An 18,976-nucleotide genomic window follows, 5' to 3' on the forward strand; every position below is an offset into this window, starting at 1 on the left:
GGAAGCCCTTGGCACATGTGCTGTGGTTGGCTCCACACAGAACCAGCAGAAGCAGCCCTGGAAAGTGGCATCGGTGTGTCTGTACAGCAACATCTTTTTGGAGAGACCCAACTCAACTGACATGGCCCCAGCCTACTCCCAGCTGTAGCTCTTCCAGGGTACAAGCACCAGGACTGGTCTGAAGACTCCACATTTCAAGCAATTCGCCCGGGGAAAGTTAAGGCTTCAGCTACATTACTAAGTTTCATAACCCTGAGAGAGAATAATGTTTATTTTAAAGCAGATAGGGTGACAAATTACAGGGCCAAGCTGCAAGGGAGACAGAAGGCAGGCATTAGGAAGTCCTGTTCTAACTGTGCAGATAGCACTGGAACACGAAAATGTGCAATTACCATTAGTTCAGTTTTTTAAGAACAGTTTAGGTATATTTCACCTTGCTTTAAGGCAGATACAAAGAACTGAGTGGTATCTCTTCATTATTATCTTCTGGGCTTTTATTAGCTGTGCTTACTCTCTGCTCTCAAAGTAATGGCTTACAGACCAAATACTTTAAGACTCCAGTGAAACTCAGAGTGCTAAATTACAGTGTTATGAAATGCTTTTAGAATAAGTATGGGAACACTGTTAATGGGAACACAAGCATTCTTAAATAGGAATATATTTGTAACTCATATTTGAAGCAAAATCTAAAGCAAACATGAGGTAGGTAGTTCTCTTTGTTACCTTTTCTGATAGACTGCAGCTAAGTTTGTCTCCTGCTTTTATAGTTGATAGCTGTATCTTCCCAGTTCTTAAAATGCTATTGAGTGTTTTCTTACATTTTGTTTTCATTATTAACTTTGATAATAAAACACGCTAAATTTCCTGAGGATAAAGACATGCTTTTTCCCCTTGGTTCTATAGTACTTTGACAGTGCCCAAATGAGATGATAAATTATAAACAAGTGCATTCTTTGGATCCCTCTCATTACCCCATTTATTTTAATAGAATTTTATGGGGCTTTTCTGAAATTTTATCTGAGATGGTTTTGCTTACTCAGAGCAGCCAGACATATGTCTGTCCTTGCTCTGTGAAGAGCATCAGCTGCTTTGTTTTGATTAAGTCTTTTGTTTTCCTGCCAGCAGAGAACCTTTCCACTTGGTCAAGGACAAAATCCAGCCAACATTTTTTTTTAAGAATGTGAACAATGAGAAAAAATCTTGCCAATAAGACTTTCTTTCCTCTTAGTGTGGGAGGTCACAAATTTGGTCTAGTCATTTGGCCATTTTCCCTAGAATTTATAATGTTGATAGCAAAGACTTGCTTCAGTCTCAAAGACTGGACTAAGGAAGAGAAGCAGACTCTTAAGTTAATCAGGCCATTAGTGCTCTGCTTTCTTGCTACTTCCCCAAAGCCTGACATTTTAAAGAAGAAAACCTTATTATTCATAGGACTATTATCTAGACAAAAGAGAACATTCAAATTATGGACTTATTATTTGATATAGCTGCACCCTGTTGATTTTTAGAAAGTCACATTTCAGCTCAACAGCTTTCTTGCTTCACTTGGCTCAGCTTGTGCTCTATTTTATCTGATGACATCTTACATATTAGCATGTGTCATTGTTTAACCCCAGCCAGCAACTAAGCACCACATAGCCACTTGCTCACTTCCACCCCACCCCGCCTCAGTGGGATGGAGGAGAGAATCGGAAGAGCGTAAGTAAGAAAACTCGTGGGTTGAGATAAGAACAGTTTAATAATCAAAATAAAATAATAACAACAATAATAATGATTATAATAAACTGTAGTGAAAAGGAAAGCAACAAAAAAGAGATAAAAGAACAAAACCCAGGAAAAACAAGTGATGCAACCGCTCACCACTTGCCGACTGGCGCCCAGCCCATGCCGGAGTAGAAATCGCTGCCCCCCAGGCCAACTGCCCCTGGTTTATACACTGAGCATGACATCATATGGTATGCAATAGCCCTTTGGCCAGCTGAGGTCAGCTATCCTGGCTGTGCCCCCTCCCAGCTTCTTGTGCACCCTGCAGAGCATGGGAAGCTGAGAAGTCCTTGACTTAGCATATGCACTACTTAGCAACAACTAAAACATCAGTGTGTGTGTTATCAATGTCATTCTCATGCTAAATCCAAAACACAGCGCTATACCAGATACTAGGAAGAAAATTAGCTCTATCCCAGCTGAAACCAGAACATCATTCTGTCATGAAGAACACACGTGTAGCACTGGCTGAAATTAAAACACAACACATGCTAGATACATATTACATATTTGATCAAAACTATTGGGACTCCCAAGTTGGGAAAGGTGTCTGATACTTTTTTTTCTAAGCCAGAACTTCATGATCTTGCCTGAGAAACTCAGATCAGCTATTTAGCAATAGTTAAACATATTTTCAACATGGTTTTCAAATTCTTTTGTAGATGGATATGTTGCAGCCCTTGTGCATGTAAAACTGCCAGTGACTGACTTGCCTCTTGCCTTTTCTGAGATATTTTTTCTCTGTTTGAGAGATTAAAATTATTCCCAGTAATAATACCGTGTTGTGGATTTACTCACCAGTTACTTAGTTATCATTGCTCACTCAGGCAGCTATGAACCTTAAAACTGACTGGACATCCAGCAGCTCAGGTGCTGACGGGTCTGGAGAGGTTCATTCTTGGTAAAAATGAAGCAGAAGGATTTGGTTTTCCTTTGGAAAAATTACTTCTAAAGAGGATTGGGGCAGGGGTGTGTGTGTGAACTATAACAGAAAGGATGTGATGGCTTTGAGCAAGGGGTGTCATACAAACAAAACTGTATAGGTAAAAAAAAAGCAGTTGGCAAACTGAGTATTGCATGTGCATGTCTACCCATATATAGATGTATATATTTATGGCCACCTTCAGACACCATGGCTATGTACCACAGCCCTGTGCAACCTGACTGGTGACTGTGTTTTAATAGTCACCATGCTTTTCAAAGCATTACAGAAATGGAAATCTCTCTATAAATGCTAAGTATTGAGAAAAATACCATGTTTTGACAGAAACAAAGTCTATTACAGCAAAGCTTTTTTACTGCCTTGGCACAGGAAGTCTGATCACCAGTATCCCCAGCAGTATTCTCTGCTGTCATGATGACATCTACTGGAGGGGATAGGGTTGAACACATGTTTTTCTGTCCAAGTGTTAATGCTTCTAACATCAGCAGGGTTGGTGCAAATTCACACACCATCAACTACTACAGTATTGAAAAGTGTGGAAAGCAACACAACAACGTTAGCGTTCTAGGTATTTTAAATTGAAACACCCTCAAGAGACACATGATAAAAAAGGATTAGAGGAAATTATTCAAACCTCATTTAATGTGTGTAAGTAAAAATGGCCCAGACAGATAATATTATATTATTACACGAAAAGGAAATAAACTTGTTAAATACCTCTTGAAAGATACAAATAAGCATTACCTTTAGAAGAATCTGTATTACTGTGGAACTCTAAGATAAAAGTGTAAGATCATGCACCTGGGAAAACATAATCCAGGAGTGCAGCACAGACTGGGATCCACCTGGCTGGAGAGCAGCTCTGTGGAAAGGGACCTGGGGGTCCTGGTGGACAGAACGCTCAACATGAGCGAACAGTGTGCTGCTGCGGCCAAGAAGGCCAACAGGATGCTGGGTTGCATCAAAAAGGGCATTGCCAGCAGAGAGAAAGAAGTCATTACCCCACTCTACTCAGCGCTTGCCAGGCCACACCTGGAGTACTGTGTACAGTTCTGGTCCCTGCTATACAAAAAGGATGTGGACAGGCTGGAAGGGGTGCAGAGAAGGGCCGCCAAGATGATCAAAGGACTGGGAAGCTGCCATACAAGGATAGGCTGGGAGAACTGGGTTTGTTCAGCCTTGAGAAAAGGAGGCTCAGAGGGGATCTCATCACATGTGCCAGTACTTAAGGGGCAGCTACAAAGAAGATGGAGACTCCCTTTTTACAAGGAGTCACATGGAGAGGACAAGGGGGAATGGACACAAGTTGCTCTTCGAGAGATTCCAATTGGACACAAGCGGAAAATTTTTCACATTGAGGAGAGTCAACCATTGGAATAATCTCCCCAGGAAGGTGGTTAACCTGGACACGTTGGACACCTTCAGGAGTCGTCTGGTCACGGTGCTGGGCCATCTTGTTTAGACTGCGCTCTTCCTAGAAAGGTTGGACTAGATGATCCCTGAGGTCCCTTCCAACCTGTGATTCTGTGATTCTGTGATATGCAAAACTGAAACATAGGTTTGTGGAGGAAAATAACAGAAGATTGACGAGGAGAATTGTGAACATGCTTAAGTGACTTGCAGCTAGGGTGTTGAAAAACACATATATCATACTAACTGTTGCTTGGCCTTGTGTGTTGGACAAGTAGAACATCTGTGTTTAGAAAACAATAGCCTGTGATAGACTTAGAGGCACCCTATCGAACATGCTTGAGATTCCTGCCCTGAACAAGATCAAAGCACAGTGGTACACTACACCTGCGTGAATCCTTGATAAACAGGGGAAAACAGCAGGGTTGTTGGTCCTCTAACATGGACCAAGCTCTGCGGTGCCTGTGTTCCCACCTGTGTGCCTCTGCCTGGGTGCTGCTTTGGGGATCCCCCAGTTAGTGAGGTTTTGTGGTTGTTCCTGCATCCTGCCTGTGCCAACTCACACAGTTTGATAAAACAAACAAGATATTAGCAATCAGTTATGCAAAACAGTATACACTGAAAAGAATATATGTGCAATGCTTTACATGTGAGGTTTTTAATTTTCTCTACAATAAAAATACCGTATATTTGCATGAAAAAATAGTATATATTGTTGCTACATTTTCAATTCCTGTTTGCAAATGCAAATAGATCTTCACAATAACTGAAAAGAAGAATTGAGAATGAATATGTTTTCTGAAGCATCACATCTAACTTCTTTTGTTATAAATTAGTTTCTGCAATTTGTTTAAATGAAACTTGAGTCACCGACCATTTGAGATGCTTTTCCAAAATAGAATTTTGCAGAGAAGTACACTTGTTTTCCTTTAAGCCCATTCATCACTGCTAGGCTATGGCTGCGCCATGGCAGCCTCCTCCCAGCCTGAGGAGGTCCACTGCCTGCACGAGGGGTGGCATAAGCCAAGTCTACATATTGTCCTCTTGTTCACTCTATTCTATTCCTTTTCAATGGAGAAAGGCAGAGAATAATGTTGTAGGGCAAATGCTGTGTGCTAGCAGGTGATATCTGCAGGCTCAGTATGTGTCTGGGATGGAGAGGGTGCATGTGGATTCTGGCTGTTGCTTCTGAGTAAATTTATAGAAGAATTTCCCAGGAAAGAAGTGCAACACCAGGCCAGATTTTGCCACAAAACCAAACCAAACAAAAGCAGTCCTGGTCAAATAAATTTGCAGCCTAAGACTGCACAAATCCGGACCCACCAGAAAAAAACTAACAAAAATGGCTTTAATTTAACAAAAGAAGGTTGTTTTCCTACTGGAGTTCCCCTTTCCTTCTAGTGCAGGAAGACAAACAATAACAGGTGCCTGCAGATGAGTGGGTGGTCTGAAAATAATGAATTATTCAGTAAAGTCACAATATACAAAGTCAGGAAATTTTTCCACATGAAGGAAATTCACTGGAATAACGGAGAGAGGAGGGGACAGAAGAATGACATGAAGGCATCATTGCAGTTGGCATCAGTGGTGGGAGAAATGTGGTGGAAAGCAAGAGGAGAGGAAAGGAGACTAGTGTGGGTATCACAGGGGGCTTTGACAGCAAGGCCCTGGATCTTTATCTTGGCGACAGGCAAAGATACACTGAAGGGTCCAAGCTGCAAAAATAGCTCTTGCTACTGATGGCAATGGGAGATAATGCAGGACAAACTGGAAAGAAGCAAGGTCTGTGGCTGGGAGGCCAACAAGGAAGAGCACTGTGTATGACACATGCTCAGTCTACGAATGGGTAGGAAACTTGATGTGCCCTTTGTCAAACTTCCTGAGCATGCCTGTCCTGGATTTCAAGTTGTCTAGAAATCAGAAGAGCATTGGCAAAGTAATTTGGCAGCAGATGACTGCTGCTAAAAGCAGCCATCTACTGCCCAAGGTATTAGGGTTGGCAGACGAGAAATGTGCTGTCAACACTTGGCAGCTTAGAAATGTGCTGAAAGGTACTAGTCACGGGGCTGAAAGAGAACCACCACACCCCCAGTAAATATGGACCTCTATTAATATGAAAAAAAAAGATGCTTCAAAAGGATTTTACAGAAGGCTTCTTCAAACAACTCCACTTAGCCAACAATTAAGTTAAATCACACTTTTAGGAAACACTACTGCCTTTTCTTTGAAGAACATCCCCCACATAGCTGGAGTAGTAGTTACAAGAACTACTAGTACGCACAACTATTTAACACCCCCATACATAAAACACTACCCTTAGGAGTATTATAGGTATCAAAAAGGAGGAGATACAAAAAGGTAAAGTCACAGATATGGAGCAGGAAGAAGATATGAAGGGAAGAACATACTTCAATTTTTTTTTAATTAAGGGGAAGGCTGCTTATTAACATTGCTATACTTGAAATATACCTCTAACCTCAGTCTGAGCAGGTTTCTTCCCACATTCCAAGCCTCTAGCTATCATCTTTTTTGTGTGTGTGATGAAATATCATGATGCTTCTACTTTCTGCTGGGGCCCTGTCTGCACTTTCCAGACTATTAATTATGACTCCCCTACGTAACTGGACTTCTGTTTTCTCTAGTGTCAGTGACAGAGGTAATGAATGGCCAGCTTAAATCCTATTATCTGTTACTTGCATATAAAAGATAAAGACACCTCTAAAACTGTGAAACTGTCCACATGTACAACTGTTAGGCTTGCCATCCTCCTGGTCTAGGAAGGCTGGATGTATTTAAATTCTCTCAGCAATCTCTCTTTTTCCGTCTCTGTCAGTTTGTTTCCACAGGGAGCTTTTGAAAGGGTATCTTCCCCTCCTGTGTCTTCTCCAAGTGTTTATAAGTGTTTTGACTCCTTTCGATTTTCAAGGTCTCAGACTGAAGTTTGTTTCTCCTTGGAGACTGCATGTAATGTCCCTGAATCCTGCTAGTTTCACTCATTATCTGTTCAATGTAGGCTTGTCTGTTCTTGTGTGGGAACAATTACATGTTCTTTGTTTGCTCTTCCCACAGCCTCAGGCTAAGCAAGATGACGATGGGACACTCAGAATTCATCCTGTACATAAAGTGTTTTCCCTCGGTGATTCAGACATGTATCTTTCATCAAATTGTTGCATCTCAGTGCTAAGAATTTTATTACATCTCCTCATTTTTGTCAGTTACCCATTGTAAGCCTCCCAAACCACTGTCATTCACACTGCTTGGATCAAAGATCAGCCAAAACGTGACTCTGCACAAAGAACATCATCAGTAGACCCTGACTGCTGATGTTGTATTATGCGCATGTCAGCCTTAGAAAGTCCACCTTAGAAATCTGTAAATACTTTGTTGTGTAACTTAAATGAAGATTAGAACTTCTTACACTGTCAGAATTTCTTGCTTATACAAATGTCCATATAGAAACTCATTTTGACTAAATGAAAAGAAGCAATACTTTTTTTTCCCCCTGAAAGGTCCTGTTTACTTACCTACCATTTCAACACAGAGAATGCAAACTCCTGAGACAGACACAACTGCAGCGGGAATAACTGGAGTGCAACTCCCATGTCACTGCCCTGATTAGGGAGTAGGATCAGCACAATCTAACCTAATGTAGACATAGTCTATTGGAAAAAATTTCTTGTACCAGAGGTCAAACAACTTGCTCCACCGTACTTCAGGCACAGCAGCATTGGTCTGGGAACTGATGCTGAAGCCACTGGAACTCATTATGCCCTCCCAGCACTTTCTCCATTCCCATTTAGAGTTTCCCTTGTTCTCAGGGGAACAGAAAAACATAAGTCCTTGCAATTAGCAGTGACTATTCTTAAGCTTGAAATTCTGCAGTGCTGGTTCTCTGTTTCACTGTGTAACTCAAGTGACCCTATGTCAATGGGACTCGTGTTTTTAGACACTTTGCAAGATCAAGCCAGAGTGGACTGCATCACGTAAGACTAAGACTATTTGGAGCAGCCCTTTGAATATTATAGTCACACTTCTTGCTGGCCACGTAGGGCCTGCGCCTCTCTAGTATGCTTCGTTGATCCTGCATTGTGGGATATCGCGTTTATTAGGCCCTTGAGATACAAAGCTTTATTTGTCCTTTTACAATCTCATACATTTCCACGATGCAGCTAGTTTCTCCAGCCAGCCTCTAATCTGCTTTGTAAGGTAGAGAGCTGCAAGAATCACTTACATGGCACAAGCAGCTGCTTGACAGCACACTTCAGTGCTACACAGGGCAGGGAAAAGCATATCCACCTAAAGAAAAACTCAGGAGAGTTTTAGATAGATAGAATGCAATTGTTCCACTGAAATTCATCCAAAAAACCACCAAGAGCTGGACTGTCTGTTTTACTAAGTGTTTACAGCTCTGCTGACGTCAGTGGATTTGCAGCTGTTCACAACATGAATTTGGCCTTGGATCTAACAATCTTATTGTTTGCAGGGGGGGAGAGAGAAGGGTTGTTTGTTTCAAAGTGGGTTGGTGATTGTGTCGTAGCCCCACTCACTGCCCAGTGGAAACCAGTAAAGCCCCTATTATATCACAGTTGCATGTGTATTATTGGGGAGATATCGATGCATTGCCATGACTGAAGAAGTCAGATATCATAGGTCAGTGTGTAACAGGCGCTGTCTGACCTTTACATACTCATAAAGACTTGTATTAATTTTTTTGAATTTTGGATTATTTTCTAAAGGGATAATACGACACACTATTGAAATCAGCCATACTATTCCAGCATCCCTGCAACGTGTACATACTTAGCACTGTCTGGGCTTGGATCCAGAAAGATCTACTGTATCTTGTAACCTCCCACCTAGTGCACCTTTCAACCCTCTCTTGGTTACCTCCTCTGGTAACCCCCATGGGTTCAGCTGTCTGTGCCAAGGATCCAATCCAATATAGCCTCGCTGACTAACCTTGGCTGATACTTCTGAGAGAATTGCTAGGTTGTGACCAAAAGTTGTGAGAAAGTCCAGGCAAAATAAATGAAGGGAAAATTACAGAGGTAAGATTGTTGAATAGGGGTAGTTAAGAGCTCCAAGAGGATCCAAGAGGAAGAACACTAAAAAGGAAAGGCATAAAATATTACAGATAGAGAAATAGGGAGATACCACTGTCACTGGAGGACTCAGTGAAAGACAGCAATCCAGCAACCCTCATGATCTGCTCCAGAAAGCAGTTACAATTGACTGCAGAACAGCTTCCTTTAATCATCATTAATTGTTTCCTTCAAAACCAGCTTCTTTCTACCCACAAAACAAACATGCAGTCAAATGAACATGACAAATACATCAGTTCATTCCAAGATGATTCCTCAAAGCTAGTTACTCCCAATAGCATATGTGTTACTAACACCAAGGATCACTGCTCCTTCAGCAGTCATTCAGAGTACAGGCTGCTCCCAGCTCTCAAGGTCTCCTACGTCTATGCTATAAAAAACCTCCAAAAACCTCAGCCCAGCGGGTGGCTGGGGAGAGAAGAGTTAGGGGGGCTACGTATTTTATTTTCTTCAAGTAAATGCCAAAATAATGGAGCTTGTCTGTGTAGTCAGTTGACTTTGCTAACTAACCTGCGTTTCCTGGGTTCCCTTCTACAGCCCTTATTAGTCACCCTAGGTCCTGACAATTTTCTGGAGAGCGGGTGAAGTTCAGCCTACAATTTACTCTTGTGCTGGCTCCATATGGCACATGCATGCTATCCCAGGAATAAAGAGAGCAACAGGACCTATGTTAGTAGTAGGATGGAACAGCAGCAATAACAGGAAAGTATTACAGCTGAGCAGGGGGGCCGCTGGCTGGACCTATGGATTCCATACTCCCTGAATTCCATGCACGGGTCACACAAAATTATTTTTCTCCTCCTAAATAAGCCGTATTTGTTTATCATTTGTGAGACCCTCTACCCTGCACCTGCAGTGAGCAGGCTCTAACACATACATATCTCTTCTCAAACCTTTCTGTCCTTCCATTACTTCTCCCATACCTCTCAGAGTGGGAGAACTGAAAACTAGAGCCAAGGGGTTGAGAAACACAGCCAGCATTAAGCCCATGTATGACTGGAAATTTGTGAAAATCTATTCTATAATAGTATTTTCATAATACAGAAAGGTACACAGGAAAAAACAATCCACGCAAGTTTGTGAGTATTGCTATCTTACCCACCAAAATCCATAGTGAGTTCTCCATCCACCCTGAGGTTCCCACAAAAATTAACCCTCCAAAAGTATGTTTTACATTCAGACATTCAAACAAGTGTTTAATGAGGTGTAAAAGTTTTATAAGTCTTAAATGATCACACACTCATACTTCTTTTCTTAATATAATTCAGAAAAAACTATCACTGAAATGGCATTTTAATCTTTATGTGATGTTATTTGAACTTTTAACATCAACAACTCAATATTAATTCTTACTGTCATAAAAAAACCCAGATTGCTTCTAAGGCCATTGGGCAATTATGTGAGTAACAAGATATTGTTTATAATTGGATATTTTAGCTGGATATACATGACTTTGTTCCAAAGGAGGTGCCTCGATTGCATGTCTCTTGAGTATGACTCACACATTGTTTCCTTGAAGGCATCCCATTCCAGGCAGCATTTGGAATGGAAAAATATGATTTGTTTAAAAATGTATATATAGAACTATTATTGGCGGGGCATAGGGTCTGCAAGTTCCTTTAAATGATGATAGAATCCAACATGACCATTAAGAAGAGAGTTCAGCTGTTTCCTAACGTGCTGCTACAAAAAATTTAAAATCATGCCCCTCTAAGGGTTTTCCCTACATGAGGGCAATCCTTTCTTCTCCTTTTTTCGGCCTTTGAACAAGAAGCAATTCATTGGCTTATTCAAGTAGAAGGGTCTCAGGAATATCCTGTGTTCACCCTGGGAAATCAGCAAAAAGCAGTGACTCGGAACTGCTGATGCCAACTTTTTCTGTTGATTAAATCCAACATTTGTGAGCCTTCATTGGTAGGTGAGATAACATAAACTTTACTAAACTGCTATTGTATGCTCCTTTTCTGTACCTCAGTTTAGCTGTGGGTAAAGCTCACAAAGACCAAAGTAATTCAGGTAAACTCAGTCCCTGGCTTCACTGTTCCTATATTGTCCTCTATGTCTTAATTAAAAAAAAAAAAAAAAGATTTAAGCTACTAAGTTACAAATTCATGTTGAAAATAGTCACATTCAAATAGTTCAAATACAGCTTTTTACTGCAAGGTCAGAGAAATTTTATTATTTGGCTGAAAATAAATCTCTGAACTGCTGAAACCTGAGTTGTGGAGAGGCTGACGCTCTCCTAACGCAAGGCGGCAGTTGTACCCATTGATTTGGACTTTTGCACAAACAGCTCTACTACTCCCTGATCCTGCTTCCAGTTCAGAGGCTAACCTACTGTGAGCTTAAACAAGTACAGGCACTTAAACACATACTGCCTGAATTCCCCTTCTTAGCAAGTGGATTTATTAATACTGAAAGCCATCCCCAAAAGGAGCTATTTAGGTTAAGTAATCCTTTTTCTACTAGGTTTCTCCCAAGACCAGTTCTCAAGAGGAAAGGACAGCCCTTGGCGGAGTCTGCTAGAACATGCAGAAGGGCAGAACGTGCTGGAAGAAGACAGGGAATATCCTATTGTATATAGCACCATATTGTACATTGTACATATTGTATATATTGTATATTGTACCATAGTATTTCAAACTCACTAAAAAGAACGCATGTTTAAGTCTTCATCAAGTTGATGCCCAGTAACTTTAAGCAATAACATCAGAACATCAGGCTGCACCTCGAGTACTGTGTTCAGTTTTGGGCCCCTCAGTACAAGAAGGACATTGAGGTGCTGGAGCGTGTCCAGAGAAGGGCAACAAAGGTGGTGAAGGGTCTGGAGCACAAGTCTTATGAGGAGCGACTGAGGGAGCTGGGGTTGTTTAGCCCGGAGAAGAGGAGGCTGAGGGGAGACCTTATCACTCTCTACAACTACCTGAAAGGAGGCTGTAGCGAGGTGGGTGTTGGTCTCTTCTCCCAAATAACAAGTGATAGGACAAGAGGAAACGGTCTCAAGATGCATCAAGGGAGGTTTAGATTGGATATTAGGAAAAATTTCTTTACTGAAAGAGTGGTCAGGCATTGGAACAGGCTGCCCAGAGAGGTGGTGGAGTCACCACACCTGGAGGTGTTTGAAAAATGCACAGACATGGCACTTTGGGACGTGGTTTAGGAGGCATGGTGGTGTTGGGTTGATGGTTGGACTTGATGATCTTAAAGGTCTTTTCCAGCCTTAATGATTCTATGATTCTTAAGAAGGGTACCTTTTTTTTTTGCAATTCATTCCCCTGTTGACTTCAGGTTTTTTTAATCCTATGATTATTATGACTTTGCTACAAAACCTCCCTTGCTAGGGCTGCTTGCTTTTCCCTCTGATGGGCAAGGAAGCCTAGGGCTTCTGTAGTATCCGGAAACTCAGCTGTAGGTTCAGGCTTTGCTGGCCCAGCCCCTGGCAAGCTCCCACAGGTCAGTTCCAGAGGGCAGCAGCCTGTGCTACCAGCAAACAGCAAAGCCAACTCCAAATCCTTACACTTCAGAGACAGGCTTGCTATGTTCAGCTGCTATACTGGCATTTTGTTACAACCCATGCTATAGCAGTTACCGAACTGGCTTGAAGACACATGAAATATTTTTTTTTTCTTCAGGAAGGGGCAGAGAAGTGGGTTGGATTAGAAGTATTATAGACAGCCTAAATATTTATCGTTCTTTGGAGTGGAAAAGCTAAATAAAGGAAAAGGTCTGGAATTAGTTCCAAACATTACCAAAACCCAGAAGACGTATTCAGCCTACGGCAGATGTTAACAACTTCATGCAATGCCTCCAGCGGCAGAATTAACAACTTTGTGCAATGTCTCCTGCAGCAGAATTAATTTCATCCCACTCCCTGGCTGGAGTCAGCCAAACAGGGATCCAGGCAGTCCTCTGCTTTCTGTCTTGTTTGCGTTATCCATTCCCGAAAGGAGATTGTTTTCAGAGTATTTACAAGCATTTGTTACAGTTGCCTCCTTAGGCTGGATCAGGCAATGAATTGTCCCACAAGAAGCTAAAATGGAAGTGCCGTCACGAAAAAGGACCACTGCCTGACAAAAGGCACGTACCAACCTGGGCTGCCAGAATCAAGCTGTGGCTCGTTCCTTAACCCATCATGTCCCAAGCCTGTCCACTGAGATACAGATGAGTTGTATTACAACAGTAGTGACATTAAATAGCATGAAATTCTGCTTGGGAGAATGCAAGAGCTACACTTTCAAAACCAAATACATTAAGTGTTGTCTTGCTGGAAGAACTCCCTCAAATAAATCGTTGGGACCCTGAGCACACAGGCAGGCTGCGGTGCCCTGTCCACCCTTGCCCAGGACCCCTGCCCACTGCCCAGGGGCCAGAGCTTCTTGTTCCCTCACCTCCTCTGATGACCGTCGGCAGGTCCTGTCACCACCCCAGCCCTGTTCTGAGGTGGGGGACAGCGCCCTGCCTGCAAGGACACTGCCGGACTGGGGTCTGCTCAGCAGCCAGCTCCTTCCTGGGGCAGCCCCGCTCGTCCTGCTCCCTGGCACAAATGTGCTGCTTTCAGGTAAGCATTATTGTACAAGCAGTAAAAATTAAAGAGTACACACAGCAGTTACACAGTGTGAAAAAGAATCACTTTGCCAGTTAGGGCTTCACTTGTAAATTATTTCATGGTCCAGGTTTTCAAACGGGACCTTCCTCTTTAATGCAAAAAGGCAGCAAAAATCCCCAACTTCCCTACATCATGAATAAGCAAACAAAGTATAAAGCCATTTTAGTCTCTCTTCCCCCTGCCTTTAAAGCTTTAATGAAACTGACACGTCTATCAGAACAGAAAAGTTGGGATGCCAGGGGATGGTGTAAGCCACAGTTCACAGCATGGTAAGAAAACAAGAGTCCCCCCTCCATTAGCACTGAAGGCACAAGTCTGAAACATGAGAGGAGAAAAAAAAGGGGAACTATCTAATTAAGAAAAAAGAAATAAAGCCATGTGAAAAGGGTACTTGGACTCTGAAAACAAGCAGCAAGAAAGCCTTAATTGAAGACATTAAAACAACTCTCCGAGAAATCAGAAGGACCTCTAGCAAACGGTACAGGAGGGAGTGTCCTGGAAATACTTCAAATATGAGGAAACTGTTCAGACCAAATTCCCCTCGTGCTCTGGCACAGCTCAGAGGGACTGACAAAAGGTGGGACAAGGCATCCTTGCTCAGAAAAGGCTGCCAGCACCCAGTAAGAGCATGCTCCCAAGAAGACCAGCAACAGTTAAAAATGTGCCAGTCAAAACCAGAATATTGATTTCAGGAAGTCTAAGTTCTCCCACTGCTCTTGGGAGTAGAAGGAAATAAACATTTGATCTTCTTAATGCATACAGTAAGGCATCCTGGCTAATGTGGTGGTAAGCCCATTTTCTCCTTAAAGTTTATGCCTCCTGTGAGCATCTATGTTATGACTTGTCCTGGCGCTCCTTCTGGCGTAACACAGTTAAAATTCCTATATGTAGCAATTCCTATATGTATGGCAAAAAAAGAACTTGTCCTTTTTCAGGATAAGTAAAGGATAAATGAAGAACAGCCTTGAGGGTGTTTTAAAAAAATCTGGGATTGGTTAAGAATAGGAAACATTACAATTTGGGAAGTATTTTTCCACTTTGTTAGATAATATACCCAAGACCCACGCACAGCCCACTTCAAAAAGTTAAACCTGCTGACAATTCCTGGTTTAATACTATCCCCAACTAAGCATCTATTTTCATATTTGATGTCATATTTCCACTAATCCAGTAGTGTCTGCTCTGAGTGCTTGTCATTGATCTTTCTGCTCTCTGCTGTGACTCATATTTCTCTAATCCACTGAATATGAATTGATCACAAACTCAAGAGGAGAACTGGTTTTAAAGCGATGTCTATTAACTATATAATTAGGGCCTCTTCTGGGCGATCTTTCTTTCATGCCAAATGTGCCAGCCCCTCTTCAGTCGATATAGGCTGAATGAAGCCTGTTATGGATCCCAAGTCACAGGTTGCCGTTTGATTTCATTCCTTCACCTGGGTTCTCAGCTCTACTCATGACAGCAGCACTGCTTGCAGCCATCAGTCATCCATGCTGGCCTAAGTAGAGGGCACCCGACCTGCCACAAAAGCCGACAAAGGCATCTGAGCCTTTTGCTACAGTACTGCCAGAAATAGGATCATAATACCACTAAGTGTCACAATAGCATGAGATCTTTCAGAGAGGATCACTGTGCTTTTGAAGGGAGGTTGCTTGGTGTGGGAAGGAGGGATTTCTCCTGATCTCCGTGGGAAGAGTGTAGAGCTCCCTTGAGAGCCTTCCTTTCATGCAAAAGCTGCACTGCAAGTGGACATGAGATGTTCTCCACATCCAGCACAACTCTCCTCTTCTCTTTCGCATTCCTACTAGGACCCACAAGTCTCCTCAGCTTCCCCATCTTCCCAAAGACGCACATGTTGCCCACAAAAGGCAGAGGCACTGCTGGCAAGAGGATGGGAAAGGAAAGAAGGTAGAGGCCTTGCGAGAAGTGGCTTCACATGAATGAAGAAAAGGCATGGGGAGATGGGTGAGTAGATGCAGGCTCAAGAGAACAAGACACAAAACCAGAATAACAGATGTATCCGTATTGTGGCAGCAGTTTCCATACCAAGTCTATATCATTGTGACATAATGAGATATCACATACATTCAGATTCAGAACTTCTACTTTTTGTCTTGCTTTGTGAATCAGAAAAAACAAGACACAGGTGAACTGTTACCATTTATAGACAGTATGTAACAAATTATTAACGCCAAAGGGAATTAATCTCACACCAGTGTCAGGCATTCCTCCTGCCCAAAGAAACACGCACCCCTGAGACAAAAGGATGCTGTATATATTCTAATTTTCAGTCCCAGGCTAGGATAAAGAGCTGAATATGACTGGTACCCTGTGTCATTCTGACTCTGTACTGCAGAGTCAGGCCCTGTTAATCTTCTACATTTCAGAACAATACTTCAGCTTCTTGATGGAAACATCTCTACCACACTATGGATTAGAGATTATTGGATTAAGCAAACAGTGTTCACTAAAACATTTCAGGATATCCAGCTGCCCTGCACCAGCCTGTTTAGCAGCATTAGCTGATCGCTCAAAATGTAATATGATACACTTTCAAAACCACAACGGATATGATATTGTTTGTACCAGGCCAAAGGTTTCCCTGTTAAGCTCAGAAATAAAATAAGCTTTAGAGAAGAGGATAATCCTTTTCTATTTTTAGTGTTAACCTTGGTTTGTGAATCCAGGGATAAGATATCATTAAACTGCTAATGTTTGTAGAGTGCTTTAAGATTAACAATGTGTTTAAAAGAGACACAGCATATTATGATGCTTTCATATGTATTAAATATGTTACAAACTGTCTATTCATTTAAAAGATTTTAATTTAATTTCTCAGATTTCACAAGGAGCTGGCTCGTCTTTCTAATCCTCATCCCAAAATTCTGAATAAGATATTTTTGTCCCTGAGATTATAACATTTTCTGCCATCTCTCCAACATTCTGATATCTTGGACCTGAAATCTAAGACCTCTATACGTTTGGGGTCTCTTTTCATTTTGGCAGTGTGGCTTTGTTTAATTACACATTGCAGTGCATGTACACACACATATGTACATGCACGCACATAAATGATAGCTGGTTTTCATCAAAATGGAATATAGAATCTTATCTCCGCTAAAATGATGCTTAATCTTAAAAGCATTTACATCTAAAGTAAATCTAGAACTATTTTACATAGCATGCCAACTCCTCGTTGGTGACACAACGGCTCCCACCTGCTTTGGTATCATGCTCTGCTCCCGGCTCACCATCCCTTTTGGAACAACTGGCCCTCACTGCTCCCTTACAAGCTGTTTGTCTTGTACCATGGCCTGAAGTAGTGAAAACTTCATGAAAGAAACTGGCCTTGTGCTATGTTGCCCCTTATGGAGTACAGAAGTTCCCTGCATCAGAGGTTACCCTCGGCCTGAAATCCCACTGAAGCAGCTCATAGGATTCGGGTATGGCTGACCCCTCATTTGAGCCTGATCTGGATACGGACATCATGTTAGCTGCCTGCCTGCATTACAGGCACCTTCCTGGACATCTCCCCTGATGCTATGACTAATGCTATAGGACTATGCTACTAATGCTACTGTGCTATACGTCTATGCTGTATGACTAATGCTACATACTAATGCCAATCATTAGGACAAGCGACCCTGCCCACCCCAGGGACAGCACAGCACAAAGGAGGGTAGCACACGAGCGGTATCAGTGTACTGAAGTGCTCATGTGGTGTCTATCAGTGTAACAGGAGCCGACAATAAATTCTCTACTTAAAAGCAGCTCCCAAGAGAAAGGAAGGGCAAGCCCTTGCTTTTAGCTTTCCTTACCACTGCTCTTATCAGCAAAGCTGACAACCTTGGACTCAGCAAGCTGAACTCAACTCAGCTGACTAAGCTTCCAGAACAGGGGAATGCACTCAGGGGTGCAACACAGTTATTCTTGTGTATCCCATGCATAAAGCAGGCATCTTATGATTGCTTTCAACCTGAAATTAAAACTCTCCAAGTAAATTCTTTACACCATGAAATCTGAAATTGGCTAGATGTAGATTCCCAGTTTTCTTAAGCTATTACTGTGGCAAGAGAGGTGTAGATTTCCCATTTTACTGTTTTATTGTAAAATCTGGAAAGTCAGGTGATGCCTGTGTCAGTTTGTTTATTTCAATTAAATAAAGGATAAATGTGTTAAAATTCTTACTACTTCTATGTAGGAATAATTGTTAGATGGCAGAACCACAGAATATCAAGCAGGGTACAAAGTCCATCTTATTAAGACTTACCATAAAGTACACGGTATCAGGAACAAAACCACTCATTCCTTTCATTAACAAAACAAAGCCTCACTTTATTCCATGCACAAATCTCCCTTCAAGTCACGGCATTAAGCTGTTCAACGCCTTGTTATCTGTGGAATTAAAATTGGAAAAATCATACAAAACACACAAACAGAAAATTTACACTAAAGCGCAGCTTTGGCTGTCACAGCACTGTCCAAAAAATAGCAACTGAAGCATCAAATATTTTGGCCAACGTGTTATTTCTGGAAGAGGGGCAGCTGCAGCCGCCGAGAGAGGGAAGCAGTTGCCTCTGGTCCATGTTTGTTTCCCTTATACTAAAGAAAATGGAACTTTCTGCTAAGTAGTAACAATGAACCATGTGGGCCTAGCAGCCAGAGAAGGAAGCTGAGTGACCGAGAAGCATTTGTTTTACAACTATATCCTTGAAGAAGAACCGAGAGGCTGGTGAAAGGGAACATCCTGCCTTGGAAGACACCAAAAGCTGGCTAATATATAGTCAAGGCGGACAACTAACTGGGATGTTAATAAGAACTGAAACCAAGTGTCCTTTAGTTGAACTATCCCCATTATAACACTAAAAATCACCCCCACAGACCAGAAACCCCCCTACAAGACCCTTACTCTCTGACCATGCGTAGTAAATTTAAAGTTCGCCCAACTCAGAGCGCCCCCAGGCGACGCCCACGGCCCCGCGCATGCGCGCCCCCCGCCCGACACGTGACGCGCCCCCGCCCCTCCGCTCTTTGTTTACCCCGCGTGGGGGACCGCGCGCCGACCGATGGCGTCAGCGCGCCCCGCCCCGCCCCTCGTCAGGAGGCCGCTTCCGTCGCGGACGGCGTCGCTCTGGTGTCGGCGGTGCGGCT

This window comes from Phalacrocorax aristotelis, chromosome 2, assembly GCF_949628215.1.
Source record: "Phalacrocorax aristotelis chromosome 2, bGulAri2.1, whole genome shotgun sequence".
Taxonomy (NCBI): domain Eukaryota; kingdom Metazoa; phylum Chordata; class Aves; order Suliformes; family Phalacrocoracidae; genus Phalacrocorax; species Phalacrocorax aristotelis.